Here is a 20510-nt window from a genome sequence, read left to right on the forward strand (position 1 = left end):
CCAAGTGTTGCCCACCACGAGCGACGTGGTGGGACAACAGGTGTCCAAGCAACGCAGTTCTAATTGCCAGCGAGCATCTCCACAGTTCCTAGACACCGCACAGTTTATTGGTTTATTGGCTAGGTCCCATTCAGGCGAATGGAGGGTTTCCGGCCATGTAGAGCCCCATAGCCGGGTAGTTCATGGGAGTCAGGTTAGGGCAGATCAGACGGGTTTCCCATTCAACCTGTGGCCCCCAATGAGCACAAGGTGACCAAAGAGGGGACTGGGCAGGCAGCCAAGGAGTCTCCCCAGAAATCCATCAAACTCAAAACGACCCCATGTGTCCTCAGCCTCAGGGGGTTACCGTGACAGGTTGTGAATGAATCAAATGAATGCATGTGTATGTGATAGCATGGATGTGTAAGTGGGGGGAAAGCATGGCACAGGAAGCATGGCGCAGTTTGTGACTAGGATGCCACAGGCAGGCTGTTTGGGGGCACAGGTGGCAAGTCATATGCTTCCAACCTGGGTGTTGACCAGATCCTGTGGATGCAATCAGGATTCCAGGGAGAACATGATACTATGGGGGGCATTAATTAACAAGGGGATGCTGGCTGGGGGCATTACATTAATAAATACTAAAGGGGGGGCTAGCTGGGGACAATACACAAGGTTGTGGGGGCATTAGGGTGATCACATAGGCCATGTTTTCCACGACACATATAACTGAAATATTGCTGACCAGCACCAGATAAAATGCTGCCCTGCAGTATGGGGGATGTATATCTGTCTAGTTGGTTTATCTGTGCTGCCAGCATCAATACACAAGGGGGGCAGCTGGGGCCATTACATAAATCAATACTAAAGCGAGGTGCAGGCAGGAGGCATAAATACACATAGTGCTGACTGGGGGCGATACACAAGGGGGGGATCAACAACAAAGCAGTGTGGAAAATACTGGCCTGTCCTGGTGTGCGTCTGGGTGTCGGTGTGGCAGAGCCTGTCCTGGTGTGTGTGGTTGGGTGTCGGTGTGGCCGAGCCTGTCCTGGTGTGTGTGGTTGGGTGTCGGTGTGGCAGAGCCTGGCCTGGTGGGTGTCCTTTTCGCAGAGCCTGTCCTGGTGTATGTGTGTGTGTGTTTGCGTGTCCGTGTGGCAGAGCCTTTCCTGGTGTGTGTGTTTCTGGGTGTGTGTTAGATTATTCTTTGTCTTGAATATCTAAACTTCTCCAGTGACCAAACAATCAAGACCACAGCTTCAAAGTATTCTTAAGCAGGTTTATTCAATAACAAAGTAATATACATACAGTACTGGTTGATGGAACAGATGGTAGTCACCGGTACTGTAGGCTCAGTATTCTTGGTGAGAGGAAGGTGAAAGAGCGCGAGAAAAAGACCTTGCCCTTATATATTAAAACCCTTTTGTTATTTAGTGTAAAAGTTCTTTACTATATTTAGGCAATATATAAATTTAGGAACTCCTAACGAAGCAGACATAGGATACAGCAATATACCAGAGGATCCTCTAAATAGCTACATTATGTGTTGAAAAAACATATGTTCGTAGTACTCAAGTCGCAGTCAAGCCTTAAGTGTGTGACAGAATAAAAGTATAAAAATGATTTCTTACAGTGTGGTTGTAGCAAAGCTTTTTCTCGTGTATGTGTCTGGCTGTCGGTGTGGCAGAGCCAGTCCTGATGTATGTGTTTGAGTGTCGGTGTGGCAGAGCCTGTCCTGGTGTGTGTACGGGTGTCAGTGCAGCAGAGCCTGTCCTGGTGTGTGTGTGTGTGTATGCGTGTTGGTGTGGCAGAGCCTGTCCTGGTGTGAAATACTGTGTGAAAGACTGCACACCGAAAAACGGGTTTAGGAAGCGATCACGAGTCGCTTCCTTCGCTTAGCTAGTGTTGCTAAGATGCCTAAGTAGCGAGGCATCTTAGCAACACCTGTTTAGCAAATGTGTCCCCTGTGTCTATTCCGTGGCTAAGGGTTCGCTTAACGGTGCTAGATCAAATCCCTTCTTGGAGATAGGCCAGGCTTTCTTGTAACCTGTCCCTACTGATAGTTGGGTACAAGTATTTTTCTTTACCCAGATGTAAAACTTCCAAGTTGAAAAACTGGATTGCTCATGTTCCAAATGTGGCCGTTTTGCCCCCAAACAATCTGACAAACTCATGCATGTGGGGTATCAATGTACTCAGGAGATGTTGCTGAACACATATCGGGGTGTTGTGTGACAGTGACATATACCAGGAGCTGTAATTTCACACCTGAAGTACAAAGTGTGTGAAAAAAACACCAAAAACAATTACTATCACAAACTTTGACAAGGGCTGGTGGTAGGATTAGTGCATGGAAAGGGTTAAACTATCAGCATCTGAAATACCCTGGGGTGTCTAGTTTTCAAAAATATATGGTTTGGTGAGGTAAATTTAATTTGCCGGCTTCAAAGATGACCCAAATACCACATGAAGACAGAATTACCAGATTCAGAGAAAAATGGTTTTGAATTAGCAAAATGCTACTTGTACTTATTGCCCCATAACGTGCAGAAGAAAGCAAAAAAACACAAAAACATTGGGTATTTCTAAACTCGGGACAAATAGTAGAATCTATTTAGCAGTTTTTTTCAGTAGTTTTTTTTATGATGAATAAAAGATTTTTCAAATAAAAGTGAGAAAATTTGTTTTTTTTTCAAATTTTTGTCATATTTTATTATTTTTATTATAGGAAATTACATGATATGAGAAAAATAATGGTGTCTGAAGAAAGCCCTTCTTGTCCTGAGAAAAACAATATATAACTTGTGTGGGTTCAGTAAATGGGTTAAGAGAAAATTACAGCTAAACACAAAAACCACAGAAACGATAAAACAGCTATTGTCACGAACGGTACAAAAAATAGAATCAGCCTTTGTCACAAAGGGTTTAATGCATCATTTGCAACCTCCGAGGTCTCACCACATGCAAATCTTGCCAGGATTATAGTTTTACATAAAGAGGTCTATGATCCTACTAATTTAGCATTTTACACACCTATCTCTTTGTTATTTTTTTTTACATAATAATTTGAGAGAATTTGACACCCAGGGCCGAGCCTTTATTTGGAACCCCCCACATTAAAATGTAAAAACACACACCCACTCTTGCTCACGCCCATTTCACAATCACTCGCTCACTCACTCTTTAACACTGTCTTACTCGCTAAATGCACTTTCAATGTCTCCCTGTCACGCTCTACCCAGGCTGCGGAGCTGCATGTCTTTTGTTTCCCTGTCTTGCTGTGGTCCATTTCTGGATTTCTGTATGTTCTGTCCTGAACCTCTGATTCCTTGATTCCAGTCTTGCTCTTTGCTTCAGCTCTATTTCCTTAATAAGGTGTGCCCCACCCATGTGTTCTGTTTGTTTCAGTCAGCAGTCTAAAGGTATGTCTCAGTGCTGTGTTTGGATTTCATGTTTGGTTTGTTTAGTACCTCTGTAGGCAGGAATTTAGCGTTAGGACCCACCATCATTGGAGTACTTTGGCGTAGTGGTGGGCTAAGCATACTATGGCCATAAGATGTGACGGAATCTCCAATAGTTATCATACAGTCCTAGGCTAGTTCCTGTATTTAGGTGTGTCAGTCTGTGATGTAACCTGTGGGGTGTCCTGTCGTGTATGCCGGTAGAGGGGTGTCCTGTCGTGTATCCCCGGTAGAGGGGTGTCCTGTCGTGTAACCCCGGTAGAGGGGTGTCCTGTCGTGTAACCCCGGTAGAGGGGTGTCCTGTCATGTATCCCCTGTAGAGGGGTGTCCTGTCGTGTAACCCCGGTAGAGGGGTGTCCTGGGGTGAGGCTGTGTTAATTTGGGCCCCATTCCTGCTTTCATGTTTTGCACCCCCATCCCTGTGTTTTACCCCCTCAGTCAAAGGAGCATATTCAACAACTTTCCCAAGGATTAAGGGCTCACAGATACTGTGTTTCCCTTGTGCTGGTCAGATTTTACTTCCCTCTGCTTGGGACTAGCAGCAAATTCATGGAACTGTACGGCAGCTAGGAATCGCGGCAATGCCAGACGACAATTGGAACTGCGTTGCTACGAACACATATTGTCCCACCACGTCGCTCTTTTGGGGTTACACTATGCTCATAGTGAGCAACACTCTGAGGTGGTTACGGAGAGTCTCTGTCACAGGCAGGCTCTCTTTTGCAGAAGTGCTCTGAGATCCCAGAATAATGAAGACAGAAGCATTTCCGCACCTCTTTCTCTTCACTGTTGTCATTATTCAGGGGTCTTGGAGTACTTCTGCAAAAAGACAGAGCTATGGGGAGAGCCTCTACTCTATTACTATAATCTGAAAGAAGGTGTGGCCAGAGGCTCTGCTTTTTCATGGAAATGCTTCTGGAAGCCTGGTTCATGGAGAAGGGTGACAAGAAGAAGAAGTGGAAGAAAGAAGACAAAAGAAGAACAAAAAACTGTGGGAAATGGGGACAGGGACGCAGAATCAGTCAACAGAGAAGAGGGAGACATTTAATGAGAGGGAATTTCTGTTAGACTTGGGACACCTGTGTACCAGTGTGGCACTCCCTGATGTTTGGTACCTGAGTTAGACCACCCCTACAAGTAAGCCACATCTCCCCACCTTGATATCTCCAGTTCAAAGAAGATTTTGTGGATATTTTTAAGAAAGGTCGGGATGCTTTTCTGGTTAAGCATAACATAAAGGGCTACGACTTTTAAAAGGACAGTTGTATTAGCAAGTTGATCCAGGGAGTAATCTGCCCCAGTCATGGGGCAGTCATTGGGGCTAGATATATTGTTGTAGCATTGATTAGGGCACATGATTCCTTAGGAAGCCCAGCGATGTTGCTTAATCCGGATGTAGAACAAATGTTTGACCAGGTGGCATGACCATATGTTTTTAACTTGTTGAGACTTCAGCATTTCATGTACTGTTTACCAACTATATAATAGACTTGTGCAGGACACTTTTTATTGTGTACGTTTTAGGGGCAATGAATTTCATTTTTCTACTGTCCAAAAAAGCCTCTTAGTTTTATCAGATTTGAAAATGAAATTCAGGGGGCATTTCCAAAAAAGAAGGTCCCTGCCACCTTCTGGACTCACTTACAACATCAGTATCTCACAGTTTAGGAAGAGATCCAGAGTCGATTTTGCAATGCAGGACCACTACCTCTAGCAACAGTAGCACCACAATGGGTACACACATCCAGCAGCATACTATACTGAGTTTTCAAAAAAACTGGATATTTAATGAATTGATCCCTCAGCATATGGAAGATGATAAAACTGCAGCAGTAGTAGTAGGGCACTGGGTAGACATTGGCAGATAGAGACATCCACCATCCAACAAAACTGAACCACTTTAGTGAATAGAATTATGTATATTTGTGTATTTATGTGGGATATCTCTGTATAAATCAATCCAGTACATGTTTGTGTGCAAATATCTATGTATGTGCATACCATGCTTCCACCATGTTAATATTTATTGTTAAACTGTCTTGTCTAATAGGTACCTAGTTTTGTGTGGACATTCAACTAGTTTTTCTAGGTTTCATGTAGCTTTGTGTAAACAAAAACTTGTTTGAATGATGGCCCCTTTAGATTTGTCTGCGATTTCCTTTCAGTTTTTTAACTGTGATTACTGGGGATGGAATTTAGGGATGAATTGTGTTGTGACTGCCTATAGATTAATAAAAATATCCAGAATTGTAGAAAAGAAATGTAGTAATCCTATAAATATGTATATAGTTTAGATTATTATTATATATTATGAAGGGGGGCTCCGTCTAATCTTAATGCATCCCAATTGTAGTCTACAAAAGGCTTTTAAAATAATGCCCCTTAAAGCGAAGGTCTGGATACCCATGGTTGAGGATACAGCAATATATTATTGACTCCCTGTGGCAAATTGCAAGTTAATCTCCCTTGCAGCTGAAGAATTGCATTCTGACTGTTGCACAATCTCCTCCTTGCCATAGTTTGATTAAACTCATATTTCCTGGGAAAGGAGCGTAAATAAGTGAACTGCTCAGCAAATTACGAATACTTAACGTCCACGCATCTGAGCAGCCGTTATGCTGATTAAATTTTCTGTCCTTGAGGACTTTCAGGAAATTACTTTTGATCGTCAATAACACAATTAAGTAAACTACACACACATTAGCATGAATAATTGATAAGAAATTATGTATTACCACGAAATACTGATTTAATAATTCATGGCTCCCATGTTGTAGCTGTGCAGTGCTAAGAGAGGCAGGCACAGTGTGGGCTATGTTTGAGGGTGTTATATAGTGAACAGTAAAGGATGTTCATGCATTGTCACTTCCCTTTGTTCCGAATCAGTCATTGCACTGTGGTTTAGGGACTGTTTGTATTGAAAGCTACACAGTGCTCATACAACAGGCTTGTCAAAAACTGTGATTAAAAGAAAAAACCCACAAGAATATAGGTTCACAACATCATATCAGAAATGCATATAATAAAGTAACCAAAAACTCACTGCATTTAAACTCAATCTCAAAGTAGAACTATAGAACCTTTATAACAATGATAACGTAGATCACTAACATCTGTATAATTGTCATAATGTATAATAAAATGTGTATATTTGCCATTAAATGGTTATCCCAATACATGTCACTATGCAAATTGTCTGTTACGCTGGGAAGGCTTTAAGATTAGACATGCTCAGCATTCCAATTCCTACCTTCTTCTCTCCATGCATGTGGAAGGAACTGCTTGTAGTATTAAGTTGTAGGGCTTTCAGTTTCTGTAAATCCTTAGTACTGTTCATATGGTATGAGGTACAATATGCTACTCTGGCATTTAGGGGGTTAAAAGGCATATCATGGGACAGAGTGGCATATAGGGGCTATAAGGCATTTCTGGAGGCAGAGTGGCATATAGGAGGGTATAATGCATATCAGGGAGACAGAGTGGCATATAGGGGGGGCATAAGGCTTTTACATAAAAAATATTATACAGTTTGTTAAAAAAATAAATTAGTTTACTGACCTACTTCTTCCACTTTGGGGCTTTTTCATCTTGACCTCCGTCCTCTGGTAGCTGCAGACTGCCGTTTTCTATACTAACAGGATGTCACTGACACGACATCCGGTGCTCCAGCAGTCTGAGTACGAGGGGGTGGAGCTTTCACCCCTCACGCTGCTCCCATCACTATTCGACCATGAGATTGCTCTGGAAATGTAATCTAAACGGCTGATGCGTGCTGATGCCGCCGGCCGGAACTACTATAATTTTTTTTTTAAATGTAATATGCCGGATCGGCTTGCCATATTAAGTAAAAAAAAATGTTAAAAAGTATTAAAGTAGCTCCGGCCGGCAGCATCAGCACACATCAGCCGTTTGGATTAGATTTCCAGCAATATGATGGCCGCATAGTGATGGGAGCAGCGTGAGGGGTGAAAGCTCCGTGCTAGGTGCTGATGCCGCCGGCCAGCCGCATCAGCACGCAGCGGCCGTTTAGATTAGATTTAGGGCGGCCTGGGGGGGCAATTGTCCCCCTGCCCAGCCCACCCCTGGTGCCAGAGTAGGCTTCCAATCCCGCTCGCAGCCGCTCAGCAGCTGTTTTCAATGTTAGTTTGCCGGCCGCCCAACCCACGGATCTGCCGGCCCACCGGGAAATTTCCCGGTATCCCGGTGGGCCAGTCCAGCCAAGCCCTGGATAACCACATAGAAACATAGAGATCAACCGACTAACATATACTAAGCCTGCATTGTGAGTGTAGATCAAATCAGAACCACATGGAAATATAGAGATACTTATAGCATTTTATTTAATTAATATCCTTTATTTAACAAATATCCTACAATTTTAACAAACATATGTATGTATGTGTAAGTGTATAATGTTTATAGGGGATGTGTATTGTATGTAGAAGGTGTATGTTTGCAACTGTATGTGTGTAGCTGTGCGCGTGTATGTAAATGCACATTCCTCCCCCCATCATTTCCATGCCCTATCATTATCTCTGTTAGGAACTCAAGAGGAGTTCCAAAAAACAAATACAGGTGGAGACCGGAAAGCAGGAAGCAGGCTGAGGAACAGGAGCCGGGTCTGGTATACGAGGGTTAATCTCCCACAAGCCGGGTCTGGTACACAGAGGGTTAAACTCCTACAAGCCGGGTCTGGTACACAGAGGGTTAATCTCATACGAAGCCGGGTCTGGTACACAAAGGGTCAATCTCATACGAAGCCGGGTCTGGTACACAAAGGGTCAATCTCATACGAAGCCGGGTCTGGTACACAAAGGTTCAATCTCATACGAAGCCGGGTCTGGTACACAAAGGGTCAATCTCCTACAAGCCGGGTCTGGTACACAAAGGGTTACTACAGGAACGAAGGGCGAGAACACACGAACAGCACAGCACAGCACAGCACAATAACTGAGCACTGAATGAGTCTCAGTGCTCAGTTTTTGAATACCCCGCTCGTGAACGCCACGCCTACGTGCGTGACGTCACGCAGGCGCGTTCCCCGCCGTCCGCGGCAGGGAACGTATAAAGTTTTGTTGTGACGCGCGCGCGCGCGTCTAGTAGCTGGCGTGGAGGAGGCGCCGCGAACGGCGCGGGACCTGCCGGATAGGACGGGCGGGCGTCCCGGTAGGTGCCGAACCCCGGGACCCTTACAGTTCCCCCCCTTAACGGGAGGCCTCAGGACTCTTGAAGGACCTGGACGACCAGGGTGGTGTAAATGAAAGGCAGAAATTAAAGTGGAAGCATGAACCTTGGCAGCGGGTTCCCAGGAGTCTTCGTCAGAGTCATATCCCTTCCACCGTATGAGATATTGTAATCGTTTACGATAATATCGAGAGTCTTAAATATCCTCAACTTCATATTCGGGGTTATCATTAACAATGATGGGGGGAGGAGGAACAGGGTGACGGCCCGGGAACGGGTTGTTCCTCCATGGTTTCACCAGTGATACATGAAAAACCGGATGGACGGTTAAGGTGCTGGGTAATTTCAATTCTACCGCCAATGGGGAAACCACACGAGTAATAGGGAAAGGACCTATGAACCTAGGACCTAACTTCCTAGAAGGACAAGATAACCTCAGGTGTTTGGTAGAGAGCCATACCTTGTCGCCTATCTTATAGGAAGGCGCAGGACGTCGATGATGGTCTGCGAAGAACTTATAATGACGTTTCGCAGTACTCAGGGTATTATGTAGCAATTTGTATGTTTGAGTAAGGTTGGTGACATGTTCTGAAACTGAAGGCACTGTATTTAGAATTGGAGATCCAGGCAGCATGGATGGATGGTACCCGTAATTGGCGAAAAAAGGTGACATACGGATGGATCGGTGAACGTGGTTATTATAAGCAAATTCGGCCAACGGTAGACAGGAACTCCAGTCATCTTGAAGATATGTCGTAAAGCAACGGAGATACTGCTCCAAAGTTTGATTAGTTCGTTCGGTTTGGCCATTGCTTTGCGGGTGGAAAGCTGTAGACAAGGAGCGGTGGACGTGGATTTGGTCGCAAAAAGCATTCCAGAAGCGAGAGGTGAATTGAGATCCTCGGTCGGAGATGATATTGTCAGGTAGGCCATGGAGACGGAAGATGTGTGTGATGAACAGACATGCTGTCTCCACCGCGGATGGAAGATGCTCGAAAGGGATAAAGTGGGCCATCTTAGTAAATCGATCCACTACCACCAGTAAGGTGGTCAGGTGTGAAGATGGAGGTAGGTCGGTAACGAAGTCCATGGATATGCTTGCCCACGGTCTAGATGGAGTTGAAAGGGGTTGGAGGAGACCAGCAGGTTTATGGTGGGAGTCTTTGGAACGAGCACAGACAGTGCAGGAGGACACAAATGATTTTACTTCTTCTTTCAGTTTAGGCCACCAAAACGAGCGTTGGATTAAATCTTGGGTTTGTTTCACGCCACCATGTCCCGCTAGAGGTGTATCGTGGAAGGTCTGTAACACTTGGAGACGGATCTCCTGAGGCACATAGATATGATCTTTATGGTAAAAAAGTCCTTGACGAAATTGTAATCCTGGTATGTTTGGGGGGTTAGACTGGTGAGAGTGTCTTCGAATAGAGTCCCATAAGGAATGAGTAGCTGCCAAAAAATGACTGGGTGACAGAACTGTGTCCTGATTCGAAGATGTATCAGAAGGTAAGTCATACATACGCGATAGGGAATCCGCTTTGACGTTGCGGGAGCCTGGACGGTACGTTATGTGTAACTGGAATCGTGTAAAGAACAGAGACCATCTTGCCAGACGAGGTTGTAATCTTTTAGCGGTTCGTAGATACTCCAGATTTTTATGGTCAGTAAATACGACGATGGGATATAAAGCACCTTCGAGTAAATGTCGCCACTCTTCTAATGCTAGTTTAATCGCTAATAATTCACGCTCCCCGATGCAATAGTTCTTTTCTGCTGGGGCGAGGGTCCGAGAGAAATAGGCGACTGGGTGGAGTTGACCGTCAACCTCCTGCCTTTGAGAAAGGATAGCACCAACCGCTGTGTCGGAGGCATCTACCTCCAAGGTATATGGTTGATGGGAAATCGGAAGCTTGAGGATAGGTGCAGAGATGAATCTGTTCTTTAAAAGGTCAAATGCTTGTTGTGCCGCTTCGTTCCAGAGAAATGGGCTCTTCTTCGAAGTAAGGGCCGTGAGAGGTTGTATATGTTTGGAAAAGTCACGGATAAACTTACGATAATAGTTCGCAAATCCCACGAATCTTTGTACACCTTTGCGGTCCGTGGGAGCAGGCCAATGGAGTATGGAGGTGACCTTCCTGGGGTCCATCTGGATACTGTTGGGAGAGAGTATGTACCCCAGAAATTCGATGGTTTGGACTTCGAATACACATTTTTCGAATTTGGCATAGAGTCCGTTTTGTCGACTGAGAACTTGACACACGTGGTCACGGTGTGTATCCAATGAAGGTGAAAAGATCAATATGTCATCAAGGTATACTATAACAAAGCGGTCTAAAATGTCATGAAAAACATCATTGATGAAGTGTTGGAAGGTAGCGGGGGCGTTAGAGAGACCGAAGGGCATCACTCGATATTCAAAGTGTCCATAACGGCACCTAAACGCTGTTTTCCATTCGTCCCCCTTCCTTATTCTTACCAAATTGTAAGCTCCACGTAGGTCTATCTTTGTGAAGATCGTAGCTGACCGTACATGTTCCAGTAATTCTGAAATAAGCGGCAATGGGTACCGATTTTTGACGGTTATGTTATTCAGTTCCCGGTAGTCAATACAGGGGCGAAGACCTCCGTCCTTTTTATGGACAAAAAATATTCCTGCCCCTGCCGGGGATGTAGATGGTCGGATAAAGCCCTTTACGAGATTCTCATCAATATAATTTTTTAGTACAGTCAGCTCGGGCTCCGATAGGGGATAAATTCTGCCGAAAGGTATAGCAGCTCCAGGGAGAAGTTCGATGGGACAATCGTAGGGACGATGAGGGGGAAGTTTATCCGCGCTCTTCTTTTCGAAGACATCTTGAAACTGTTGGTAAGATATAGGAAGTTCCTGCGGTGAAGTGATATCTTGAGTCAGACATACTGAGACAGTCTTTAAGCAGGTCTGTATGCAATGTGGAGATTTGAATTAAAAAACGCAGGTCTCCCAGTTAATGGAAGGGTTATGAGTTCTTAGCCAGGGAAGGCCAAGGATGACGGAAGAAATTGGTGAGGGAACCATGTCGAACTGGAGAGTCTCAATGTGGCTGGCTCCAATCTTAACCTTTAACGGGATAGTCTCAGTGATGATGGGCCCGGTCTTGAGCGGACTTCCATCCACCAGTTGGATGGAAAGAGGATGTTTCTTGGGACAAGTGGGAATAGCGAGTTTCCGGACCAGTTCTGTGTCAATAAAGTTGCCGCTGGCCCCGGAGTCCACCATAGCTGATAGGGATACAGATTCTTTATTCCACTGTAGAGACACAGAAAGTGACAAGTGAGACTTAGAACAAGGAGCTTTTTCAGTATAGTTGTACAGGTGACCGGCAGAGTTCTTACCCTTGGGGAAGCGGTTGCGAGATCGGCAGTCTTTAAACAGGTGACCTGACCTGCCACAATACAAACACAGTCCCATGGTTCTGCGTCGTTCCTTCTCCGAAGGTGATAGAGGACCTCTGGCGATGCCTATTTGCATAGGTTCCTCCGGTGGGAGTGATGTTGGGGTTACAGGTACGGTACGACCAGGAGTCCAAAAAGACGTAGCAGCTTGACGTTCTTGGCGTCGTTCTCTAAAACGGCGGTCAATTTGTGTAACCATTTTGATGAAGTCTTCAAGCACAGGAGGAATAGACGTACGTGCCAACTCATCTTTAATGGTATCAGAAAGTCCCCAGCGGAATTGATCATGAAGTGCGGGTTCATTCCATGAGGTTTCTAGAGCTATACGCCGGAATTCTGCAATATAATCCTCTACGGGTCTTCTCCCTTGTCTGAGGGAACGTAGAGAGGCAGTAGCCGAAGAAACTCGGTACGGGTCGTCATAGAGAGTGTCCATAGCTTGACGAAAAGATGACCAGGACTCAAGGAGAGGGCTTTGACTGTGAAGTAAGTGGTGAGCCCATAACTGCGGTTCATCTGACAGAAGAGAGATGACAGTATGGACCTTGACATAATCAGAGGAGTAGGTACGAGGCTTGAGATTGAATAGGATCTGACACGAGGTGATGAAGGTACGATATTTTTTGCGGTCCCCCGAATATCTCTCTGGTAAGGGAACCTGTGGTTCCTGAGCAGTAGCTCCCTCGAGGATTGGTGCCGGGGGAACCGGTGCTGGTTCCGGAGAAGTATTCTGCTGCATCTGCAGTTGATGAACTTGTTGACGCAACTGGTTGTGATCAGAATGCATCTCCTGGAGAGATTGATTCATGGAAGCCAGTTGTTGAGAAAGGGCAGAAATGGCGTCTGCTACTCCTGCGGACTCCATGGAGGCTCAGTTATTATGTTAGGAACTCAAGAGGAGTTCCAAAAAACAAATACAGGTGGGGACCGGAAAGCAGGAAGCAGGCTGAGGAACAGGAGCCGGGTCTGGTATACGAGGGTTAATCTCCCACAAGCCGGGTCTGGTACACAGAGGGTTAAACTCCTACAAGCCGGGTCTGGTACACAGAGGGTTAATCTCATACGAAGCCGGGTCTGGTACACAAAGGGTCAATCTCATACGAAGCCGGGTCTGGTACACAAAGGGTCAATCTCATACGAAGCCGGGTCTGGTACACAAAGGTTAAATCTCATACGAAGCCGGGTCTGGTACACAAAGGGTCAATCTCCTACAAGCCGGGTCTGGTACACAAAGGGTTACTACAGGAACGAAGGGCGAGAACACACGAACAGCACAGCACAGCACAGCACAATAACTGAGCACTGAATGAGTCTCAGTGCTCAGTTTTTGAATACCCCGCTCGTGAACGCCACGCCTACGTGCGTGACGTCACGCAGGCGCGTTCCCCGCCGTCCGCGGCAGGGAACGTATAAAGTTTTGTTGTGACGCGCGCGCGCGCGTCTAGTAGCTGGCGTGGAGGAGGCGCCGCGAACGGCGCGGGACCTGCCGGATAGGACGGGCGGGCGTCCCGTAGGTGCCGAACCCCGGGACCCTTACAATCTCCCTGTATTGTACCAAAATAATTCCCCTCTATCTCTATACCCAGCATTATTTCCCCTTCATGACCCCCATAATCCCCTTACCTCCCTGTCCCTGGTCTCCGAGTCTGTGTGCAAATTACTGCCTGCAGGTCTGCAGTGCATCTTGGAGCAAGTGTCTGCCTGTCAGCGGCGCAAAGGATATTATATTATACCTTATATCCAGTGCAAGACTGACTGGCAGATCCACAGCGGATCTTTGGAGCACAGATCTCTTTTACAGCTACGGCACATATTATTGGATATGTGATCGACTTCAGGTGAGGCAGCCTACCAGGAAAAATTCCCAGTAGGCCAGCAATGTGATTTAAAATGGAGCCCCAGGGCTGGTGAAATGATTTTCATCACCTTAGGCAAAAACTAAACATGTGCAAATGGGACAATTTTGGAGGATCAGGGAGAAGACATCACTGCAATAACCGTCATATTGCCCTGAGGTCAAGTGAGGGCAAATTGTGATGATGGTGATGAGGGCTTATGGTGATGTCCTGTCACCTGATTGGCAGGTGGAAGTTCCTGCCAAGTTATCTCCGTGGAGACGTGGATGATGATTGCAGATTGAAGATATAGGAGAAGAAAGAAGAGAAGGGAGAAGATGAAGAAGATACAGAAGCGTAAGTGGTCGGCAGAGAAGATAGGGAAACATTTAGAGAGCGTGAGAGAGTGAGTGAATGTGGACCCACAGATTTTAACTAGAAATTCTGAGGTTTTTGCTTTACTTTCTTCTGTGTCTAGCCTCTGTCTAGCCTCTGTCTCTAGCCTCTGTCTAGCCTCATTTTATTTTTGCCAAAATTCAGTACATTGGTATGAATCCCAATGTACAAGTCTAGCAAAAACTAATATTGCTGCCCCCTTGGGTCCACTCCTTGTGGAGTTATGTTAGTACTAGACTTGCGCATTCGTCTTCGGGCGAACATGAAAACGAGCACGAAGAGGCCGTTTTTTTGTTCGTTCCGAAGACACGCCGAAGAGAATACAGTGCCGGCAAAACGTAGGAGAAGACGAAGACTCACAACCGTTTTTGCCGCGCAGCCGCCAAAATTTCAAACAGGAGTGAGCTGATCTCGTCTGTCCAATCAGCTCACTCTTGTGACGTCACGCTAAGGGTCTCGTCCAATGCCTGTGCTGCTGTTTTTTGAATTCTGAAGGCGCCTTTATAAGACCAGAGCTTGCCTGAGAGATCCATTCATTTTTCGCTGTGACTGCTTTGGCAACACTGCTGTGCTGCATCCGAGCGTTACAGAGAGAGATTGTTCTGTTCTGTGTGAGACTGGTAAGCCTTAGCCTGCCATTTCTCACAGTGTACTTCATCCTCACTTCAGTGCTACTTAATATAATTAATAATAATAATTTGATTAATTTAATTTTTTTTTTATTTAATTTGTCATCAACTGTAGTGTAAGTGCTGTTGAGTTGACAGTGCACCCAGTGTCTCAGTGGCACTGGGGTGCCCTTGCCCTGGGCTGGCACTAGTGCCTACTGCCTGTCCTGCTTAAATAAATTAAATAGAATTTATAAATAATAATTTAATAGAGTCTATAATTTAATAGTTCATTATAATATTATATATATATATTTGTCAGTCATATATATATATACTATAGTATACTAGTGTAGAGTGTACTGTAGACATTCATCTACTAGTGTCTAATTTAAAATCAGTAATATTAATTAATATAATTAATAATTGAATTCATTATAAAATTATATATATATTTGTCAGTTATAGTTAGTAATAGTATACTAGTGTAGAGTGTACTGTAGACATTCAAGACATCTACTAGTGTCTAATCTAAAATCAGTAATATCAATAATTCTATAATTCTTTCTTATCTTAATAGTTAATTAAATTAGCTATAAATAAAAGTAATAATATTAATTAATTACTACTAGCGTATAGTTCAGCTAATCTTATTAGTACTGGTGCTGCAGCTCTATAGTTTGTGCTTTGTTTTAGCAACAGCAAGAGACCAAGTCAATTTTTCTTAATTAATAATCTTTCATTTTATTTCATTTGTTTTGCTCACCTCAGTCCATCAGTGAAGTGAACTTGTTGGGCTAGTGAGTGCAGCCGCATAAGTGCTGTGTGTTTTTGTTCAGCAAGCAGTGAAGCTAACTGTTTTGCTGTGACATTTTATTTTATTTCTAATTCTTTTCAAGAAAAATTAACTGTGACGAGCTGTACTAAGCAAAGCTTCAAGCTACTAGCTGTAGTACTAAAATAATTCTAATCTTCTTCAATCTTAATCTATAATATATTATAAATAATATATAACAATATAAATTCTAATTCATAATCTATAATATAAGTAATTCTAATTCTAAATTCTAATTCATAATCTATATTCTTCTATCTATAATACATAATATATAAGTAAATTATTTCTAATCTATTAATATTATATAACTTAATATTAATTAATAAATCATACTGAATCTGATTTAACCTCACTTTAGTTTAGCGGGTTTGAGAGCGTCTGCCTAGAGGTAGACTTATAGTAAGGAAATAGTAGCTTTAGGCTAGCATAGTAGTAGGCTAAGCTCTTAGGCCCGTGTAAATTCAAATTAAAAATAAAATACTGCTAGTTATTAAATAGTTAATCTTGAGTTAATAATTTAAATAACTTTAGCACTTTGGCAGATTGCACACAACAGCACAGTGCAGCAGTGCATAGTTTTACTTTTTAAGCAGTAGCACTGAAGAGAATTTCCTCAAATTTTTTTGTCTTTAATCCGTTTTTCCTTTTTTTATTTTTATTTTTATTTTTTATTTTTTTATAGTTTTTTAAACACTACACTACACTACACTACACACACCACACAAAATTTGAAATGGATCCTCCTTTTGGGACTAAGGAGGGACAAGCTCCATCTACCACCACCACCACCACCAGCACCACCACCAGTTCTAAGATGCAGCCTTTGCGTCAGTCTAGTCGGCCAAGTAGGCCAAGCTCTCGCTTATCATTTGGGGAAGCATTGCTTGAAGGATCATCAAGTAAAGGAAAGGCACCAAAAGCAGGCAGTAGTAGTGCGGCTAGGCCCACAAGCTCTATGGTTTTTTACGGAAAGCCTAAAGCACCAGAAGCACGTTCAAAGTTAAAGGGTAGCACAAGTAGTACCAGCCCAGTGACTAAAAAGAAGTGCCTTTTGCCCCAAGCAGCATCTTCCCCATCCACAAGCAGCATGCAAGGTACCAAGCAGAGCCAAATTAGCAGCAAGACTCAGAGGGGTCCCAAACAAAAGCGATCTCATTCCTTTGTAGGGAAAACCACCACCACTAGTGCTTCGCCTACTGTTCCCACTGGTACCGCCATGCCATGTCCTCCTAGTACCTCTAGCAAGCCACCAAGTCCTTACAAAATTTTTGTAAAGACAGTTAGAGAGAGGGCTACACATAGTGGAACTCCACCTAGCGAGGTAGCAGAGGAGCCTGAGACTGAGAGGCCAAGTGCAGAGTCTATTCTTCCTGCTCGCACTACTACTAGTCACGAGTCTCACGATGATATCAGTCTTAGCTCCAGCCTAGCAGGAATTCCATTCGATCTGGCTAATGAAGAGCTAGACTATGAGCCAGAGGAAGTAGAGGAGATGAGTGGTCAGGAATCAGATTCCTCAGGGAGCAGTGTCCAAATGACTAGTGCACAATTTTCCCCTGAGCCTCCACCTTCTCCGCTACGATCATCACCATCACCACCACCAGCAGCAGCAGCAGCAGCAAAACCTAGCAAATCTAAAGCATTTAGCAGTCCCACTATGGCCAGTACTGTTACCACCAGTCCCACCACCACTAGTTCTGCCTCTGTTCATCCACCCCGAGCAGTAGGAGCAGCACCCAAGGCACACTCCAAGGCTATGCGCGCCCCAATTTGGGAGCACTTTGAAAATGTTGAAGAAGGGCGCTATGGAAAGTGCTAATAAGCAGAGGGAAAGTGTCTGGACATTTTACCAGTGCTAGCATGAAGCATCACCTCAGCACTCAACACAACGCTGTGCTATTGGGGAAAGATGCAGAAGTAAAACTTAGTGCAGGCAGCATAGCTGGTGGCCGTGGAAAAACCCCAACAGCTTCTTCTTCTGAGCCAATAGCAGCAGCAGCAGCAGCAGCTAGTGCTGGCAGCCAGAGACCAAGGCAGGTTGGAGCACTGCATGTCCAGCCCACCCTGGAACAATTTGTGGCATTCCAATCCAAAAGGTCAATGCCCAAACAGCAGGCCAATAAAGTAACGCGACTGATTGGTCAGTTCATTGCTGTTGGAGGGGCATCCTTCTCTATGATCGAAGGGGAGCCTTTCAAACAATTGATGGCGGCTGTGGCTCCACAATATACAGTTCCGTCACGTTCCACTTTCAGCAGGAACATTGTCCCCTCATTGTATCGGTCCTGTGTTGCAGCAGTGAAAGAGGAGCTTTCCAAGGCTGCTGGTCAGTCTGTTCATTTCACTACAGATTTGTGGAGTGCACCTACCGGCCAGCATGCCTTTCTTTCTGCTGCAGCAGGCTACCGATCTTTCCTTCTCCATGCAGAAGTGATGGATGAAAAGCACACTTCCCAAAATATTCTGCATGCAATGAGGAAAATGTTTAGCCTTTGGGTGGGAGCAGAGGCGGGCACCAATGTTGAAGTTGGTTTTGTGGTAACTGACGGAGGTGCCAATATGGTGAAAGCGCTGCGAGATGGTCATATTGTTGGTGTGCGCTGTGCAGCCCACATCATCCATCTTGTAGTGAAGGCAGCAATGTCAGAAGGAACTAATGTGGCAGCAGTAGTTCTGTCCCGCTGCAGAAAGATCGCTGGGCACTTTCACCATAGTGTTAAGGCTAGCCAACTTTCGTGGGAAGAGCAAGAGAGGTCAGGTCTTCCCGTACACTGCCTACGTCAGGATGTCAGTACACGGTGGAACTCCACGTTAGACATGCTGGAGAGGATTTTGGAGCAGCAGAGGGCAATCCATAATCTTGCCTCAGAGCACAATATTGGGATTACCTCTCCATTGAATAGGGAGGATTGGACAGTGATCGCCCAGCTAGTGGCAGTACTTAAACCTTTCAATGATGCCACAGAAAATTTAAACTCAAACACTGCCAGTCTGGCCCAGGTAATCCCAGTGTTCTCCCATCTAGGCAGCAAGATGCATGTGTTCCTTGGAAACCGTGAGGCTGTTCAAGGTGGCACTCTACATCCTGACATAGCAGCCATAGTCAGGAAGCTGAAGGATCTGCTAAAAGTACACCTTCGCAAACGAATGGAAGAGAGTCCCGAAATGATGCTAGCGTGCCTTTGCGATCCAAGAATTAAGGGAAAGCTAGCTTTGAAATTTAATGTTCTCGGTAGCTACCGGGAGCAATTGGTCAACAAGGTGCGTGACTGGCAGCGTAAAATGCGAATGCTGTCCGAGTAGGGAGAGGTGCAGGAGGAGGAAGAGATGATGTGGTCTGCTACTCCTAGCAGCAGCATCAGCAGCAGTGCCACAAGCAGCACAACACAGCTGAGTGGAGCAGCTGCGTTTTGGGAAGAGGCACTTGGGAGTATAGTTGGACCATCTGACAGAGCTAGCAGCAGAAAGGAAAGTAGTGCTGCTGAAATGGTCAAACTTTACCTCTGTGAAGTTCCTTCTGCGCCTAATGTTGATCCTCTTAGCTACTGGGATGAAAAGAAGAGTGTGTGGCCTGCACTCTCATGGGTTGCGCAGCAGCTACTATCATGTCCGCCAACCACTGTTCAAAGTGAGCGCGTGTTTTCTATGACTGGAAACATACTGAGTCCACAGCGCTCACGCATGGCACCTCATCTGATGGAGCAGATTGCCTTTCCTAAATTCAATCTGCCCAAGTTGGGTTACCCAGCTCTTAGCTTGGAAAGTTAATTTTTTTTCTCTGTAATGTTTAAGGTAATTTCTCCCCCTGGTTGCACGTGTTTGTGGTGTGGCAACGTCTGCTACCTCCGCCGGTGTAGCCAATTTACGCTAGGGCCTAGTGTCTGAGTTCTGGAAGTCCGCTCCCAAACGCCATGGACTGACAGACTTTCATGCTTTGCCCTGGGGTGAAACAGGTGAGCGGGTCGTCAATTGCCCACTCATTCACCTTTTTCCTTTTCCAACGCTGCTGCTGGTGGTGGTGCCAGCATCTTTGGCCAGTTCGCTTCCTGGCTGAAATCATGCCTCAAATGTCCCTAATGGAGAGGGTAGTTTCTCCCCCTGGTTGCACTTGCTGCGGTGTGGCAATGCCTGCTACCTCCACCGGTGTAGCCAATTTACGCTAGGGCCTAGTGTCTGAGTTCTGGAAGTCCGCTCCCAAACGCCAAGGACTGACAGTCTTCGGATGCTTTGCCCTGGGGTGAAACAGGTGAGCGGGTCGTCAATTGCTCACTCATTCGCCTTTTCCAATGCTGCTGCTGCTGCTGGTGGTGGTGGTGCCAGTGTCTCTTCTCTGCCAGTTCGCTTCCTGGCTAGTGTCATGCCTTAAATGTCCCTAATGGAGAGGGTAGTTTCCCTGGCTGCGTAGACCCCTGGCTGCGTCTGTTTGCGGTGTGGCAACGCCTGCTACCTCCCTCGGTGTAGCCAGCTTACGCTAGGGCCTTGTGTCTGAGTTCTGGAAGTCCACTCCCAAACGCCAAGGACTGACAGTCTTTGGATGCTTTGCCCTGGGGTGAAACAGGTGAGCGGGTCGTCAGTTGCCCACTCATTCACCTTTTCCAATGCTGCTGCTGCTGCTGGTGGTGGTGCCAGCGTCTCTTCTCTGTCAGTTCGCTTCCTGGCTAGTGTCATGCCTTAAATGTCCCTAATGGTAAGGGCAGTTTCTCCCCCCTGGTTGCACTTGCTGCGGTGTGGCAACGCCTGCTACCTCCGCCAGTGTAGCCAGCTTACGCTAGGGCCTTGT

General features: G+C 45.4%; 1 pseudogene; it reads left to right on the plus strand.

Moving 5' to 3' along the window:
• The first annotated feature begins 1925 nt into the window (after positions 1 to 1925).
• Positions 1926 to 2051, plus strand: LOC149280594 (small nucleolar RNA SNORA35; annotated as a pseudogene).
• Positions 2052 to 20510: the final 18459 nt, after the last annotated feature.

This window comes from Sceloporus occidentalis, unplaced genomic scaffold (assembly GCF_023333645.1).
Source record: "Sceloporus occidentalis isolate IW3139 unplaced genomic scaffold, rSceOcc1.0.p SCAF_152, whole genome shotgun sequence".
Lineage (NCBI taxonomy): Eukaryota > Metazoa > Chordata > Lepidosauria > Squamata > Phrynosomatidae > Sceloporus > Sceloporus occidentalis.